This window comes from Microchirus variegatus (assembly GCF_963457635.1).
Source record: "Microchirus variegatus genome assembly, chromosome: 12".
Classification (NCBI taxonomy): Eukaryota; Metazoa; Chordata; class Actinopteri; order Pleuronectiformes; family Soleidae; genus Microchirus; species Microchirus variegatus.
Genome location: NC_139813.1, coordinates 28,089,480 through 28,094,829, shown reverse-complemented (window position 1 = coordinate 28,094,829; position 5,350 = coordinate 28,089,480).

Sequence of the window (5,350 nt, the reverse complement as noted above, 5' to 3'; positions counted from 1 at the left end):
TAAGAAGCTGAAACGATCACAAATCTGCTTTTAATCCTGAAAAATCAAAAGAGTTGAGGATGAATTCAGTGGTGGAATATTTCAGCTCCACACTGTTGTCATGTTCACATCAGTGAGATCAACAACAACCACACAAATGAACAGTGAACATGTTGAGGAGGAGGAGGCTGATGTGGTGAAGAGGCTGTGGCGCCCCCTGCTGGTCACAACTGAAAACTTCATTGTGAAGAAAAAAAAAAACCTGTTGAAGACAAAGAAAAGTTTGAGTGTAAAGAAGCAACGACGACACAAAGAGGTAAAGAGGGAAAAAAGAAAGAAAGGAGGAAGTAAAGAAAAGTCGTAAAGAAAGAAAAGCTGTAAAGAAGGAAAGAAAGTCGTAAAGAAAGAAAGAAAGAAAGAAATTAGTAAAGAAGGAAAGAAAGAAAGAAAGAAAGTTGTAAAGAAAGAAAGAAATTCGTAAAGGAAAGAAAGTCGTAAAGAAGGAAAGAAAGTCGTAAAGAAAGTCGTAAAGAAGGAAAGTCGTAAAGTAGTAAAGGAAAGAAAGTTGTAAAGTAGGAAAGAAGTCGTAAAGAAGGAAAGTCGTAAAGTAGGAAAGTCGTAAAGAAAGAAAGTCGTAAAGTAGGAAAGAAAGTCGTGAAGGAAAGTCGTAAAGTAGGAAAGAAAGTCGTAAAGAAAGAAAGAAAGTCGCAAAGTAGGAAAGAAAGTAGTGAAGGAAAGTCGTAAAGTAGGAAAGAAAGTCGTGAAGTAGGAAAGAAAGTCGCAAAGTAGGAAAGAAAGTCGTAAAAAAAAAAGTCGTAAAGTAAGAAAGAAAGTCGTAAAGAAGGAAAGTCGTAAAAAAGAAGGAAGTAAAGAAAGAGTTCAGTTTCAGAACTAAATCAATAGAAAGAATGGATTGAAAAAGTAAATAAAGAACGGACTGAAAATAAATGAAAAAGAAAGAAAGAGGAAAAGAACAGAGAGAGAGAGAGAGAGAGAGAGAGAGAGAGAGAGAGAGAGAGAGAGAGAGAGAGAGAGAGAGAGAGAGAGAGAGAGAGAGAGAGAGGATGAAAGAAGACACAGAAGCAACAAAAAGTGAAAGAAAGAAGAAAAACAAAGTACTCACAGAAGGTAAAGTAAATCCAGTCCAGTCAGTCAGTGAAATCCAGTCCATGTGTTTTCACGCTGGTTTCTGTGAAGACGTGAAAAGAGAAAATTAAACTTTATCAGATGGACTGGACTGAGACAAACAGACGGACTGAGACAAACAGACGGACTGGACTGAGACAAACAGACGGACTGGACTGAGACAAAGAGACGGACTGGACTGAGACAAACAGACGGACTGGACTCAGACAAACAGACGGACTGGACTGAGACAAACAGACGGACTGGACTGAGAAACAGACGGACTGGACTGAGACAAACAGACGGACTGGACTGAGACAAACAGACGGACTGGACTAAGACAAACAGACGGACTGGACTGAGACACAGAGACAGACAGATCGACTGGACTGAGACAAACAGACGGACTGGACTAAGACGGACTGGACTAAGATGAACAGACGGACTGGACTAAGACGAACAGACGAACTGGACTTAGACAGACAGACTGACTGACTGAACTAAGACGAACAGACGGACTGGACTGAGACGAACAGGCGGACTGGACTGAGACGAACAGACGGACTGGACTAAGACGAACAGACGGACTGGACTAAGACAAACAGACGGAATGGACTGAGACAGAGGACAAATGTCCTGTCCTCAGACACAGAGACAGACAGATGGACTAGACTGAGAGTCTGTTTGTGTGGGACAGTTTTTGTTCTTGGTTCAAGGAGGTGGGTCACGTGGTCTACTCTCACTCTGAGTTCTTGACTTTATCAACCTTTAAATGAAGCCTTTAAAAAGCAAAGTGATCAACAGTGTCCTGAACTGAGTGTTGATGAGTGTTTGCATTCATGGATGATCTCAAAAGTGTTGCTCTGACCTCACTCTGTCACCGGTTCACTTCAACTTTATTCACATTTTTATATAAAGAATAAGAAATAAAACTGAATAACGAGAGAAAACCCAACAAATCACACGCTGAGCAAAAGCCTCGAGGGCAAAACTGTGGAGAGAAAAAACTCCCTTTTAACAGGAAGAAATCTCTGGAGAACCAGACTCAGAGTGTGCGGCCGTCTGCCTCGACCGGTCGGGGTGAAAGGGGAGGAGGAGGGAGGGAGGGAGGGGGCGGAGCCAAAGGACAAGAGTGACAGGAGAGAGAGAACAGCAGCAGCAGCAATACAATCAAAGTGTGACAGTGTGAGCGGCGATTTCGAGCGGCGAGCGGCGAGCAGCGATCTACGAGCGGCGATCTACGAGCGGCGAGCTACGAGCGGCGATCTACGAGCGGCGAGCTACGAGAGGCGATCTACGAGCGGCGAGCTACGAGAGGCGATCTACGAGCGGCGAGCTACGAGAGGCGAGCGGCGACAAGTGTGGTTGTGCACAAACAGAGGTAAACAAATACAGAAAACAGAGAGAAAATAACGTGGCGATGACGTGGAGACGATGGCGTCGCCTCGAGGTGAAAAACCAGGTTGCGTCTCCGTTCTGGAACAGATTAGAAAAACAAACACCAGTCACTTGGAAACAGGTGGAGTCCGACATACTCACAACCTCAGGTTCTTCTCATGTAATGGAGGAGGGGAAGGGGGCGGGGCTAATCTCAGGTGGACACAGAGGGCGGGTCCACGTTCCACGGTCGGTCTCCATTCTGGAATAGATTAGAAAAACCAAAAAAGACAAAAAGCAGCAGCAAACGTCGACGACTATCGTCTATAAACTGTGTGTGGGGGTAAAGCTAAATACTTCAAATAAAGTTAGCAAGAATGTGTTGCACATTAGCCCAATCAGGAACTGGTGTGAGATTAACATTTATAGAAAAAAAAAAAAAAAAAAGGTGTTTGAAAAGTTAAGATTCTCAAATATATCAGTTTGTGTGAATGTCTAAACTAAACTGTTACTGAGGCTAACGCTAGAACCGAACCGTTACTGAGGCTAACGCTAAAACTTAACCGTTACTGAGGCTAACGCTAAAACCAAACCGTTACTGAGGCTAACATTAAAACTTAACCGTTACTGAGGCTAACGCTAAAACCGAACGGTTACGGAGGCTAAGGCTAAAACTTAACAGTTACTTAGGCTAACGCTAAAACTTAACCGTTACTGAGGCTAACGCTAAAACTTAACCGTTACTGAGGCTAACGCTAAAACTAAAGTCAATGTCTAAACTAAACTGTTACTGAGGCTAACGCTAAATACTGAGGCTAACGCTAAAACTAAACTGTTACTGAGGCTAACGCTAAAACTAAACTGTTACTGAGGCTAACGCTAAAACTAAAGTCAATGTCTAAACGAAACTGTTGCTGAGGCTAACGCTAAAACTAAACTGTTACTGAGGCTAACGCTAAAACTAAAGTCAATGTACTAAACTGTTACTGAGGTTAACAGAAGAAGAAAAAACTACCTTTTAACAGGAAGTTAAATCTCTAACTTAACTATAAAGAGAAGAGAAAAGAAAAAAAACTCCCTTTTAACAGGAAGTTAAATCTCTAACAGAACCAGACTCAAAGTGAGCGGCGTCTGCCTCGACAGGTTGGGGGGGAAGGAGGAGGGAGGAGGGTGATACTAAACACTTAACATTATCTCCATTGTCCACACAAACACAAACACTGTTCACACTATGACTCGTTTGCACATTTGCTGCACAAACTGTGTCGGACAACGACTAAAGTCTACGTGATCTACGACTACATCACAAAAACCTCTACGGTGCAATAGGAGGAAGGGAGACCCCGACAGTTTTGTCCCAGACGACGACAGGAAGTACACAGACGAAAAACAGTGCTTTTGCCATGCGCTGGGCCTCGAAAGTCAGGGGGAAAGAAAGTGGGGGATAGAGGGATGAGGGATAAGAAAAAGAAGGTAAAGAGAAGGTGTACAGATAAGACTCCCATTCTAGCTAAGGCTATTTAACAAAAGTGGTTTTTGTGATTTACATTTAAAGTCTGTTAATTCCTTTAAATGTATACATATATATAAGAAAATGCATCTTAATGCAAACGAGGCAGAAACTATCAAAACAACAACACAGACTATAATAATCCTAATCTAACCCAACAGAGATCACACTTTGAGCGAGCACAGCTAAAGGCAAGTGGAGAGAGTTAAATCTCTGACAGAACCAAACTCAAAGATGTGCAGCCATCTGCCGAGGCCGGTTGGGGGGGAAAGGAAAGATGGGGGGGATAGAGAGGTGGGACAAGAGACAGGTAAAATGGTAGCATTTAGCTAAACACACTCCAATAATCTAACTTACGTCTCTAAAAGGTCTTGCGTTGTCTAAGGTTACCTATAATCCTGATTGTCCGTTTTACTTCTACACAGTCAAACAAACTTTCCAAAAAAAAACAAAAAACTGTGGAGGACAATTGTTGCTAAAGCTAAAGCTAAAGCACAAGACCTTCCTAAGAAAGAGGAAACCCAAAACGTTCTGGCAGTCAATGCAGCAGACCATATTATCCCACAGTTTCATTATCAGAACAGGTTAGGAAAGCAGGTGTGGCAAGCGTGCCTCGACAGGTTGGGGTGAAAGGAAAAATGGGGGGGGGACAGAGGAAGTGGGAGGGAGATAAAGGAGGAAGAGGAAAAGGGGGAAAGTATGCTACCATTTTAGTGACTATATTTGATAATAGCGGTTCTTACGTTTGGTGCTATTATCAATTCAGCTAAATAACTCTATATAAACAAAGATAAAACTTAACAATATCATAACATAAACCCCAACAGTCCAGAGAGAAAATAACTCCCTTTTAACAGGAAGAAATCTCTGATTCCAGACTCAAAGATGTGCAGCCGTCTGCCTCGGCCGGTTGGGGGGGAAGAGGAAGGAGGAGGAGGGGGGGGAGGAAGAGGAGGAGGGAGAGAGAGAGAGAGAGATAATACCTATTGATAAAGTCTATAAAGTAATTCTAAATTCAGAGAGAAAAAAACTCCCTTTTAACAGGAAGAATTCTCTGGAGATCTATCGTCTGTATAATAATAATAATAATAATAATAATAATAAGACTAATAAATGTAAGATATAAGATAATATATATAATTCTAAAGGCCTTGTTTTCCTATAAGAGGAGACGTTGTCCATCCAAACGAGGGGTGGTCCCAAGCCAAACAAACTGGCAACAGAGCCAAACAAAATGGCCACAAAGCCAAACAAAATGGCAACATAGCCAAACAAAATGGCACCCAGGCCAAACATCACATGACCACATGTCATGAAATGAAACACCTGAAATCAAAACACCAGCACCTGAAAAGAAGT